Source organism: Lepeophtheirus salmonis, chromosome 2, assembly GCF_016086655.4.
Source record: "Lepeophtheirus salmonis chromosome 2, UVic_Lsal_1.4, whole genome shotgun sequence".
NCBI classification, from domain to species: domain Eukaryota; kingdom Metazoa; phylum Arthropoda; class Copepoda; order Siphonostomatoida; family Caligidae; genus Lepeophtheirus; species Lepeophtheirus salmonis.
In genome coordinates, this window is record NC_052132.2 from 19,388,776 (window position 1) to 19,402,835 (window position 14,060).

Genomic DNA, 14,060 nt, shown 5'->3' on the forward strand with positions numbered 1-14,060 from the left:
ATTTGCTGCAGATTAATGTCTAAAGAGCACGAGGAGAAAACAAGCCACTTATTAAGATGAACAGCCTATTATGATTTTGTTGAGATAAAAAGTTGTATTGCTATGGAAATTTATCTTTAACATATAAACTATCTTTGAACAAATCTATATTTGTCTTATAATACAATTTAAAAGATTTACTACAAAACTAGGCGAGATTTCCCATTCAGCAAGAAATTTTATCTTAACGACAAACTGTCTTTTTATTTTATAATGACTAAATTATTATTTTTCCCTAAGTTTTGCCCATGTATAACAAAAATAAATTTTCCAAATATCTCAAAATGTTTAAATTGGTGGTAGAAAGTGAAGACTTAAAGAAGGTCATGAAGCAGTTTGTCAAATTTTTCTACGCTACTACAACACATAAGTACAAAAAGTGGATGCTTAATTTTCTCTCATAAATTAAACGGTTTAAAATAATTTTATTCTATTAACTATTTTATTGAAACCATTTCATTGCATCTTTTAGATTAAAACAACCAATATGTCTTGTTCATTTAAAAATGTTTTTGACGCGATGTAAATAATTGTTTACTACATAAAACTTATATTCTATCAATCATATACTTAATATATATGTAAAAGAATACAAATATGCATTAGATATATGCACATATCCAGGGCACATTCTTAACTATATACGACTTTTCAAGTCAACTTACATACATATTCTTAGGTATAACATATGTTCTACAATAAAGATGAATAACGTACCAGTGTCATTCCACGCTAAAACCTCCCAATTTTTTTTAAGGATGTCATTACTAATTAAGTATGAAAATACAGAATTAAGAGTACAATTGGTTTATTAATACGATAGATATTTGTAGCTAAATTAATCAAATTATACATGTTGTTAAGATTAAACTGGAGCATTTGCTTGAATTCTTCATATGAATATTGATAAAGAGCTCATTTGATGTATCGACCTCCGAATAAATCTAATCCTGTATCTGGACACTGAAGGAGGAAAAGGCGTTGACTAGGTAGTTCCTTGGCATGATGATCATTGTTTCCTTAATTGAGGTAATCATAAAATCTTTGATGACATTATATATTTGATTGGGTTTAGATTCAAACTTGCCCAGATAAAATAATTTATCTTACTTAAATCAGGACTGTTGGGGCCACATTTCTCTCCGAAGAAGTGATAGCAGTCAACACTAGGGTGATGCAATTGTTCCAACATTATCATTTCACTAATTTTGTTTGCTCTGCAAAATACTTGAATCTGATTTTGTTATGTACAGAAATTGCACTTAATCATCCATTCAATCTACTATATTTTTGTAGGCACACAATTGATAACTAATTTTTGTTTGAGCTCCGACAAATTTGAAATATCATCATTTCTGGAAACTTTAGCGTCTTTAATTATATTTCTTCACTCTTACGTTTACGCCTCACCTCAGTCATTGATTTCCTACTGGTCCTTTGTTTAATTGACACTTTGTTTAAATCCTAAAGCACTTTTTCTTAAGATACGTCTTTTTAGTTCTCCATTTGTCCATCTAGTTTCTGTTTCAAAATCTTCATGTTTAAAATGAAGAGAAAAACAACATTTTTAGAGCTATCAACGGATTTACCATCTACATGTATAAACAATAAAATTTTGTATTAACACTAATCAAATATCACTTAATGAAATATATAATATTTTGTACCAGGTAGCTAATTTATTGGTATAACTGATTTTCATTAATTAAAAATTTCTATGTTTGATGTTGGAACTTTATGCAAAGAAGTTCTTATTTCATTATCATTGAACTTTTGATCAGTTGTTTGACTAGTGTGGCAACAAGGAACTATACAATTTGAAGGCATATTTCACTTCTACCAAAAATAACCAATTTCTATGCAAAATAAAATTTTATAATAACTAATTGAGGATAAAAGAATAGATTCATATAACTTAATGAATCAAAACAGAGGTTGCGTGATTTTAAATATGAATAGTTTATTCAGATGTAAATAAATTAATTCATTATTTAATAAACGGGCAAGGCGCGATCACTTATTGCTCTCTACAAACAAGGAAATTAGAGTCACCCAAAAAATAAAGAAACATCATCATCTTTTTTTGTTCATAGAAATATTTTTTTTTTGGAAAACTTGTTTGTAAAATAACACAGTCTTTGTTTTTTTGCTTCACACGTGTTTAGAAATTGCAATTGTGCTAGAGTTAACCATATTTGGTACAATTTTGTATTTGTGTTGCACTTACCTAGTTGCAGTACCCAAATTAGGTTCCGCTGTTTCTGAGAAGGATTTATAATTTCAGGGGCAACTACATCTTCCTAGTGTACTCTCAGCCACTTGAGTGCCCTGTCTAAGACATAAGTAGGTGTTGAGTCTTGTTGATAGACCCATGGCTGATCTCCGTCGATTTGCTGCATCCAAGGCAGCACAATTTGAAAAATTCTGCGTGTCGTGGACACTAATCATTTTCACTCCGCAACGCCTTTCCTTCTCCGTAAATGGTGGAGTAGCTTTACCCATGATGCTCAATATTCTACTTAAGTTTATTAGTACAACAAAGTTTCTGCTAGTTAAAAAGAGACACTATCAGACGGCTGCATCTAAAAAAACCGTTAGTGCATGCAAGGTCAGATTTGATCTTAACACCACAGCTATTCATCATAAAATTATAAGTCCATACATTTAATAAAAAAATAATTTTGTAAAAATGCAATGTGAAAATGTTTTTCCCCAAATAACTACATATATTATATATATTTAGGTTTAAATAAAATATAATCTGTTTACTAATCCTTTAATGTTATAAAATATTAAATTAACAATAGCAACTCAAACTTGTTTAATATATATAACTAATATAAATATACACGTTTATATGTATATCTCCAAATAAAGGCAAGTTTAAAAAAATTAATAAACTACTCACGTATAAAATGGAAGGTGTCAAAGTTAAAATTCTATCATAATTCTTTTTCTTTCTTAAATAAATATTTATTTCTTTATAGTTATAATTTAACTTTTTTAAGTATACACTTTTGATTCAGAGTAAAAAGAAAATAATGAAATATCGTTTTGAGTCACTTATATTTTCCATTTGTTATTTTCTATTCTTTTAAGCTTTAGTTTACTGTTCGTTTGTCAGAGTGTCAAACAAAAAAGTACTTATATTGTATTACTTGTTTTGTTCTAATGAAATTCATACTCCACGTACATCAAATATATTTTGTATCTTCTACACAAAAAACAAAACGTCAGCACATGTTGTATTTCTTTTCTCAAATACTTAATAAATTCATGTTATTTAATTAATAAATATATATATATATTCATGCATGTAAATGTTATTTATGCATATTGAGATATTATGTGTCTTTAAACTTGCTTTTACTTTGTCATAAAAATTTTTCTTTTACAATTATTCTTACACCTTTAACCCTTAAAGTATCAAACAGTTTACTTCTCGTATAATTTCGTACTAAAATAACTTCTACAGACAGTTTAAGTAAGGATTGTAAACAAAGTGCACATTTTGTGAGATTACAAACAAAGTGCACATTTTGTGAATACTGGCGGTACCAAAATAATCCGAAGGGTTGTAAAAGAGAAGAGTAATGTGATATACATAACCGATGATGAAGTCCATAGTAATATACAAAGAATAAAAAACTATATTAATAGATATGATAAAAAGTTAAAATCACCTGGACCTTCAGGGTCTCCCCATTGAATTTTATCAAAAGTTTGTTTTGCTGCTTAGTCCGGTATTGGAATTATGCTTCGAAGAAATCTTTCAAAAAGGCTGCATCCCCTTTGTTCATCTGTAGGGTATCTTGTTACTAGTACATAAAAAAGTAAAAGATATATTAAAAAACTACAGGCCAATATCGCTTTTAAATACTTCGTTCAAAATACTTACTGGCATTCTAAATCAAAGACTGCTTAATGTTCTACCATGATTCATCACTCAAAACCAGAAAGGATTTGTAAAAAACAGACTTACCGAGGATATCCCAAGAAGCATTTATGATGCGATTGTTGAATCAAATAAAAGAGAATTAAACTATACAACACTTCTAATAGACTTTGAAAAGGTATATGATAGCATCTTGCAGGAGTATATATTTATTAGAACAGTTGGTGAAGTATATAATCCCTCGAAAATTTATTGACATGATATCTTGTACGATGGGAAAGGCAACTCCCCGCTTAAATGTACCTGGATGAAACCTAAAATTTAATATAAGAAGATGAATTAGACAAGGTGACACATACTTGGACCAACTTTTTTATAATCTCTGTAAATAGCTTATATGAACAAATTAGATCCAACAAGTTGATAAATGACCACAAAGACTTAAACTTAAAATGTATGCTTTACGCTGATGACTTTACAGTATTTTTATCAGGTGACCCTAACGCTGTTGAAATCCTTGAGACACTGGATGACTTCAAAAAAGACTCTGGCCTATCGATTAGTGTCGAAAAATCCAATATAATTGCAACTGCTCAAGATTATTTGCAGCAAGCGTATCCAAATTTCTTATATACGACATCAACAAAGTTGCTGGGAATCCAAGTGTCCTCGACAGAAGAAGAAGGCATAAAAATTTTTGTATCATGAAGTTATTTCACCAATAACTAAATATTCAAAATTTTACCGTAAATTTGAGCTCAATTTCTTAGACAAAGTTACGAATTGGAATGTAAATATATTTCCAAGGATAGTTCATCTTCTTCGGTTCATCACTTTCACGGAAGAAATTAAAGGAGACATTGACCATGTTAAAAGACAGTTCCTGTGGAATGAAAAAAACACATTATATATCGGAAGAAAGACTTCTTACTCCAGTTAGGGACTGGGGTATTGGGTTATATAATACTGAAGTACAGTGGAAGTCCTTAAACTATTCCTGGTATAGACGAATAAGGCTGAGTCTGGATTTCTGGGCATAAGAATATGAAATTATTTTATGAATAACACGAGCTATTATTTTGAGGAAAGAATTACAATGTGTCCAGGAGAGGTGTTTTCAGCTATACATAAGTACGAGGCTTACTGGAAAGGGCTATTGTCTTCTTGAAATTCCTTTTTGGTTGGCTGCTCTTCTACTGATGGGAGATAATCAGCCTGTAAATTTGAATGACCTCTTCAAAAGTAGAGATGAACTAATGAAGCATTCGGGAATTGTCTCCTTACGGCAAATAAACTTATTCCTATACCTGCCTTCTTTAAATTTTATTTCGGCCAACCGTAGCATTTCCATGCGACATATAAAAAAGACAAAAAACAGAAGAAAGGAAGTATGGGTCTACACACCCCATTTTACATTGCGTTGGAGACTCTTAATATACAATATGTTCGAAAGGAGCTCGTGAAAATGAAGCCCCCCCTTCTTTTAGTTTCCAAACGACTCCAAGAGCTGAATAAAACGAACACGGGAATCAATAAACTTCGGTCATGATAAATCCATTTACCGATTCAAGAGAGAGTTGGCTAAGATATCGTTTCGCTACGTCAACAGTGTTCACCACTAGTAGAAAAAAGAATAAACGGAGAGGCTCTGCTCTTTTTGCAAGGATTGGACGGAGTCGTCATTCCATCTTTTTTATGAATGCAGTAATGGAAATCGTGGAAGAGAAAATTAGGGATGCACTTGCAATAGAACTAATAAAAGAAGATTGGCTGGTGGCTATACCATCGATGGCTCGGGCTCACCTAAAGGTTGACGCAGTCATCACGAAATTTATCTGCATTTTATACTTCACCCAAACTGTGGGCTCTATAATAAAGACAACAGGACTCGAGGATTTGATTGACAGACAACTGAGGGTCCTTCAACCGTTTTGAACAATGTTGTTGATAGATAATTATTTATGAGAACTCGATCGAGATCCTCTTTATCTCTTCGGTCGTGTGGTAGCTTCCTATCAGATCTACTGGTTTATATATGTTATAATATGTTAATATATTTAAGAGGGAAAGGGAGCGATAAATAATCATTTCATATTGTTTTTATTTATGTATTTTTAGGTCTCTAGGATCATACTAGCGTTATTCAAATTAATATAAAAATTATAATAGGTTCAATTTATTGATAAAACTATATAATATTATTTTCACTCTGCGTGTAAAATCAGTTTTTTTATCCTTAAAAAATGTTTAAAAAATCACCTTTATAATTCTTTTTTTCTTTAATATGTTATTTGCTTCTATTTCATATAATATTTGACATAACAATTATGGATGATGATATTGCAATTATTTTTTAGTAATTTTGCATAAACAACCAAATATTTTTATTCTTTTCTATAAATTTTAGAAAAAATTTACTTGTGATATTTTTGGAAAAAAATCCTATCTTTTAGTAAACATAAAAGTAAAGCAGAAACCATACATTCAACCATAGCTTAATAGGTGCTCTCTATTAAAAAAATCTACTGATTGTCAAAATTAACCAGTTAAATGTGAGTAACGTTCTTTTCTTTATACCAAAAGTGCATAAATTTATATTTTTTTCCTTTCAAAAAACATGGTTGATTTTACTTTCTTTAAATTTCGCTTAGTGATGATAAAAACTCATACTCCATTTCTAACGACTCTGTGATTAGTTGTCTATAATATATATTATTCATATCTTAATGAAATATAATATATTAAAACTAATAATTCAATACATTGAAAAGGGTTTGTTATTTATTCCTTTACAAAATATTCTTCAGTTTATGTTTCTAAATATCAAAATCAAGGGGTGCCAAACCGGTCTATGAGATTCTTAAATTAAATGCTATCCAAGATTTGATGCACTTGTACAAAGTAAACAATAATAAGTTTGAGGAGTATATAGCATGATCAGTAATTCGTATGAAAGACATTCCTTTGTTTAAAATACTTTCCAGATGTTGAAAAAACAGTGTTTTAAAGTTTCCCAAAGCTGTCACCAGATGTTTTGCAACATTGTTATTCCTACTGAACTCATCAGTTATGTATAATGCACTTTAATACATTTTTAACAGAGTAAAAGTTTATTTAAACTTGTACATACTTTTTTTGAGTTCTTAGGTTGTTCATAATATTTTTATTAGAATAAAAATTCATTCAATAAAATTTTTTATAAATGATTTATTCTTCTTTGCACTAATTATTAATATTAGTGACTAATACAAAGGAAATAAATAGGCTTATTGTAAGTTTAGTGTAATTTTGCAATGATTTTACTGGCCGGTCCGCTTGTCATCAGATTACACTGCATTCGGCCCACAAACTATTACGAGTTTAGCACTCCAGGTCTATATCATTTCTTTTTTAAATACAGCCGTCACTAACGACTTTTTAAATTGTCTAACCAATTTAAAAATAATCAGGCACTATATATCACTAAAAATAAATACCAAATTTTTATTGTTTATTTTAATACACTATAAAGTAATTTATCTCAGAGCTGGATTTGACCCGCAAATGACTTGTTCAGAGCCCCTGATTTAAACAAATACTACTTGAAGCCTTCTGTATATGGAACAAGGATATATATTTTTTTATGATGTTGAAGATGTGAGTGAAAATACTCTTATATTTATTAGAAGCTTAACGGAGCTTGGAAAAAATACTTTTAACTAAATATTTATACCTATGTATGCTTTTTATAGGAAGTACGCACGAGCTACTTCAGTATTTTATTTTTATTATTTATTTTACAATGAAGGTTTTGTCCAGGTAAAAGAAAACATGTTCATGTAGAAAAAAGTTAGTATATAATTCATACTTTTGATATAAAGTATGAATAAGTAGTCAACGATAGAGCTTTAACCCTCTGTTATTGAAGTGTATTGTACATCCCCAGATATATAAAAATGCTTCTTATTCCATTGAATCTAAATTTTATTACCAATAATTTTTAGTATCCTCCTAAGTTATTAAATCTGATTATATGCAACTCCTTATTAGTCTTAATAAGACCTTGTTTATGATTTATTCGTATATTTCGCAATTTTAATAGACATGTAGTGAATTTAAGTAACATTTTCGCTTCAAATCCGTTCTTTTGTTTTTCCGTTTGATTTTTTTGGATTCCTCTTTTTTTATTATTAGTCAATGTAACATTGTAGCTATTATTTTATTCAGCTATTATTTCAAACTCATCAAAACTATTGAGTTCTAATTTGATTGCCAAAGTTTACATAAAGTATTGAATATTTCTTAGTAACTTTTATCAAAAATAAAAGTGGAGTATTTTCACTTGAAAAATAAGAAATTATTGATTTTTGAAAGCCCAAACTCTTGTCATTCATTTTATTTCAAGTATTTATTTTTTCTCGATATTTAATATAGAGGGAAGGGAAGCAAAACGTATATTGTTAATTAATGTTTATTATCTCAATACTAGGAAAAAGTTTGGTGATTATTTCTGTTTTCGACAGAAATTTTTTAAATAAAAAACTATTCTAATCATATAGTCATTTCATTATCATGAGCAAGCAAAAAGCAAAGGCAGCACATTTCAGATATCTTAAGAGGCTGTAGTTGATGTGATGAAAGACATTGTTCAGTGTTCTAGGAGTATGATTTAAAAAAAAACCAAAATGAAAAAAAAAAGGAGAAAACCTCTCCAGGATGTCAGGAAGTTGAGGGCACAATTTAAAGAGGGATAGGAAGTTCTCGTAAAGTGTAGAAAATAATAATAGAGGACCCCACTAAGTTGATGTGTCGCCTCCCCAACGACTCTCTGTGGCTCAAAGGATATTGCTATTTTTCAAGGCTGGCCAGAAAATTGAGCAGGAGGACTACTAGAAGGTGCTTAAGTAAAACATCTTGCCTTGGTTGAATACCAACTATCTTGATGGTAATTACAAGTAGACTAAGGACGGTGTCCCCTCTCACACGGTCGCCAATTGCTAAAAATTATGTGCAAATAACATTGCTCGATTCATGTCGGAAGAAACATGGACCCTTCCTCACCAGATTTAAGCCCACAGGACTTTCTAAATTGAGCACTTTGGGGAAGGTTACCAACAGGACCTCATAGCAAAATGTGGAATAACTGCAGTTCTCCATTGTGGCTGCATGATACAACTTGTCAGAGGAGTTTGTCATCAACTCCTGCATGGCCTTCAGGGGACGTGTAAAGGCTGTGATTGATTTTGAAAGTGGTCATATTGAGTGATTTAAAAAAAAAAAAAAAAAAAAAACCTTATCTAAATGGTTTGATAACATTATTTTTATGCCTAATATTGATAATATAAAAATATTGATGTATTTCTAAATTTATCTCTCGAGTCCACGTTTTGCTGCCCTGTCCTGTACATCCAGTATTTTAAGCATTTTAATCTATATTCACGATTGCCAAATTGATGGAATATTTAAAAAAATAAAACAAAAATAAAATGACGTAATTATTACACTTGTTTAACTATACGTTTTATTATAGGCTTTTTTTTACCAACTTACCTAAAAGTGTATTAAAAAGTATATTCACTTACGGAAGGTAAAAACACAGTAATGAAGTGGGACTGTCAGTAGATAAATAGTCGTGGAGTTATTTTTTTCTATGCAAGATGTCGCTTTGTGTGATAGCAAGATGAAGCCACTATAAATTTTTTCCTCATGTTGTATCCGACTTTTTCTTCCTTTCGTATATTTTGTCCATTATCTTGCTAATTTAATGAAAAAGTTTAAATTTATGTGATGTTTGTTTTAAAGCAGTGGTGTCGCAAGCTCCTTTTGAAAATATATGGATCAAAAACATTTATTAAGATTTTCAATAAATAAGAAAATTGAATTAATACTCACAAATTGTACAATTTATCAATGATAAGGTAATGACTTTTAAAGAGAGAAACATATGTAACAAAATATAGATTATATTCAATACTTCAAAAAAAAAATTGATTAAAAGACTCGTCATATCGTTTCTTTTTTTCTAATCCTTGTATTTTTTTTTCGGTTTGAGAACCATGGCTTTAATCTAATCTCCAATTACATTCATTTTCTACAAAAGATTAAATGCAATTTATTTTTCAAATCGTATTACACTTATAAGAAGTAAATTTTATTGAAACCTGATTAGATATTGCTCATCGTATTTTGTTGGAAGAAACAGAAGATTTCTTTGTGAAGGATAAATAAAATTAAAATTATACAAACCAACAGAATGAAAAAATCAATAATCCCCATAAAAGTAATAATTTTTTAAAACCAGTATCAATTCATTTATTCTGGTGCTCAGTTAATAAAAATATATAAGTAGAGAAAAAATTCAAAGACCATACAAATTTTCTAAAAACCATAAAACGACACAAAAAAAGAAGAAAAGAAACAAAATAAATAAAAAACTTAGTTCATAAAATTTTTTAAATACTTTATTGCAATGTTTAAAATAGATGCACCAATTTTCATTTTCTTTGCCTTGATTGAATATACACGGGTATATAATTTTCCGATTACTTCATGGAGGTTTACTTCACTTTTTAGATATTAGAACAACAAAATCATATCGTTTTATTGCACTTCCAAAAACCATTTTAGTTCTGCAGCCAATTTGTCATTTATATTGGCTGTAATGTTTTACATTAATTTAGAATGTGATATGTTGTTTCTTGCTCTTCCCTAAAAAAGTAGAAAAATTTGTCGTTGATTAAAAACGCTGACACTTCCAGGGTTAGAGTAATCCCACGGTAAGAAAACCATTTTTCAGAAAGAGTCAGCAATGGGTTCTGAAAACTTATTGTGCATTTAAATATATGTTTCTTCTCTTTAAAACATTTTTAATCAGTGGTAGTGATGATTCACAGCACATTTTTCCTATCGATACAATTTTTTTCTTAGCGAGCTGCTGTCTTAAACAAAACTCCTTAGTAAAACCGTAGATATGCGTATGTCGGATCTTTTCCGTTTTATAAATTTTTGTATGCGTCAACTCAGAAAAAACAAGCAATTTCTGGAATGAAGTGGAAATCTCTATCAAGGCGCCTTATATATATGGTTTTTTTAAACCTTCAATTACATTTTCTCCGGATTGGATAACTAAATATAAAACTTAAGGACATATTTTAAATGAACACAGTAGAAAAAAAAAGAATTAATTTGGTGGTAGATTACTATTTTTTTTCTCTTTGAAAAGTTGGCTGAAACATAGGGTTTAAAAATTAGATACTATTATATGGCAAAGTCAAAAATGATACCTTTGTTTTTCTATTGTTAAAAAACGTTCTCACCTTTTATAATCATGCAGGATCATTGATGAATTAGAAAACAAATTAATTAAATATTAATTGAAACTCAGAAACAGGTTTTAGTTCAGGTATCCTCCCTCTAAATTGATGGTAATCTCACGGCGGTAACTGTAGCTTCCATACTTGGCGCTCATGTAGGCCTTGTTGATAGAAGTAGTCAGGATACAGGCGTTGTGTGGCGTCTCATTCAGGCCTTTTTCTCCACGTGTGACTAGATGGAATAATCTATGGAGTTAAGGTCTGGGCTCTGCGGAGGCCAGAAGTGCATGTTGGCCTGGAGCCACTCTTGGATTGTCTTTGTGGTTTTGACAGGTACTTCATCTTGTTGGAACACCCAGGGAGAAAAGCCAACTATGAATTTTATCCATGGGATAACTTCAGTATCCTTTATTTTGACTTACTCTTCAACCTTCTAAAGGGAACCAAACGGATTTTTGGTCTTCCTGTTGGATGCAACCAAGCCTAATATTATCAATAACGAAGGGTTTGTGTTATTGGAGACAAATCAGTGATCCTCTTCTATATCTCCAAATGTCACCACTTTATCATTCTACCTGTTGAAGATAGGGTCGACATTAAAGGACTTCTAATCAGAAAAGCTCATGCTGGTGATACGAACAATTTATTTCTTAGCCATCGACAGCTAATTATGTGTTATACAACATTGCTCTTCTGAATATTTGTGAATAATTACTCTTAAACCCTCAAAATTTGCATAATAAAGATGAGTAAATAATAACTGTGGGCCGAATATGTGGAATTCATATGGAAAAATGACGTGGTTCGTGTATATTGAGCAAGTTTTGATATTGAAGAGCCAAAATAATCTTAATGTTGAAATCTCTAAAGAATTAAAAACACTTTTTCCAATACCGGAAATACTATTATTGATACAGAACAATCTAAATGAAAGATTTGGTTTGAAAAAATGATATATAAATATCCAAGTTATAGGTCTAACAAAGAATAGTTGTACGCATATTTGCAGAACAATGCAGGACTTTACCTCATCAACAAAGCAATGATTTGTTACAAAATCAATGTTATTGCTTGAAATAAGTGAAATTTATAGCTCATGTAAAATTTGTTGATTTTTCTTTGTTCAAAAGATAACAAAAGTAAATTAATTACCAACAAGGAAATCGCATTTAGTAAAATAAATTCAATGAGCATTAAAATATATTTAAATCCAAGAAATTGCAAAGTATCATCCTTTTTAGTCTCATTGATAATTATAGTTGGTCATAATGCTAATAACTTTATCATTAGTTTCTGAATTTTTACTTTTTTAGAGCATTAATTTTTGCAAAATGCTAAAACTTATTTAAATAAAGATTTGACAAGATAAACATTCTATGTTATAATTATTCTCAATTAATCTAATATAAAAAAATGCGAAAATCAAGTAATTTGGGTATATTAATGGGATATAAAATTTGATATGTCTAAAAATTATATACCTAAATATAGGTAAGTAGGCCCATTAAACATGATTTATAACAACGTTTAATTAAGGCTCATCATTACATCTTCATTTTTTGGATGAGATAAGTTATTTCTAATTTTTATTCCCAGGAAACTGTTTGTTTATTATCATATAATCCGTTACGTGTCTTAATGATCTTTTTTATTTTTCTTTCATGGGAACAATAACACATTTTACTTTGTTTCTAGGTTTAGTATAATATGTATCCACACATTTTCTTCCATATTTCATTTTTTTGTATAAAAGTACACACGCAAAATATATGTTCTAATGAGACTCAACATTAAACATGTATGTATTTATATACTTAACAAAAGGGACCAAATCTATGAAGGTACACTAACTCTATTGATTTTGACTTTCAAAAATTGAAAGATGTCTCTAAAATGTGAAATAACTTTCAAGGGTGAAATTGAAGAAGTTTTACAATTCACACTCTTCAGTAATATAAAGAACATGCCCTAAAATCAAAAAGTGACATGAAAAAATTTACAGGAAACATTGTCAATTGGATTATTCATGCAGTGGCCACTTACTTGACACATGCTCCTAATTTCCTACAACAATATTCCGCCAATCCCCTTCTTTATAAAAATTATTTTAGTGAAAAGGAAAAAAAAAAAAAATCGTCATGACGGAAAAAGAATCAACCTCAATTTTGTTGGTGGCAGAGTGCTCTAAGAACATTAATATGGAAGAAGAAAGAATTAGCTCAAGAATTATAGACTCAAACCCTTTCATAACGCTGTTCATAGAAGTGGGTTCAGTACAGGTTGGGGACATCCTCGATATACACCAGCAATTCGAATAAACCGAACCGTTGATGTTTTTTCCGCAAAGGATGAGTATAATCTTTGATCATTTTATTTTATTTTGGTGAGCGGATGAGATCTCTAAATATTATGTCGGAGAGTATCATTACCATGAGATTTGACATAATCTAGGCGTCAGATTGGCTCATTGCTCATACGATGAGAGGAGAAAATGACTTTAAAGTAGAGGCTATAATAGCGAAGATTCTCATGATAATTTAAGCATGCAGATCAAAGAGTACTCCTCTTCCTGCAGGTCTGAACAAATCAATCTTGAGATAGTTGACTAAGTTAGTATATCATCAATATGATGATCATATTTAATGAACATACATTATTTATTTTTGAACAATAATAGTAAAGACATATTTAAATGTCCCTTTCCAGATTGAGGATATCATTTCTTTTGTCTATTACAGTGACTTATATAGATACAATTAGTGTTGTGATTTATTATTTTTAATTTATTTATTTGGTCCAGTCTTGAGCCAGAGGGGGGCTGGGACCACGTTATA

At 30.0% G+C, this 14,060-nt stretch overlaps 1 protein-coding gene and 1 long non-coding RNA gene across 5 annotated transcripts in view; one reads left to right on the top strand and one right to left on the bottom strand.

Moving 5' to 3' along the window:
• The window catches only part of LOC121132376 (lachesin), a 425,839-nt gene that overhangs the window by 284,705 nt on the left and 127,074 nt on the right, over nt 1-14,060 (top strand). The window lies entirely within an intron of this gene.
• Nucleotides 831-5,949, bottom strand: LOC121132377 (uncharacterized). Its single transcript, XR_005869309.2, has 4 exons — nt 3,938-5,949; nt 2,948-3,857; nt 2,267-2,584; nt 831-1,631 (listed from the first exon to the last, which is right to left on the bottom strand). It is a non-coding gene; the product is annotated as an uncharacterized lncRNA (long non-coding RNA).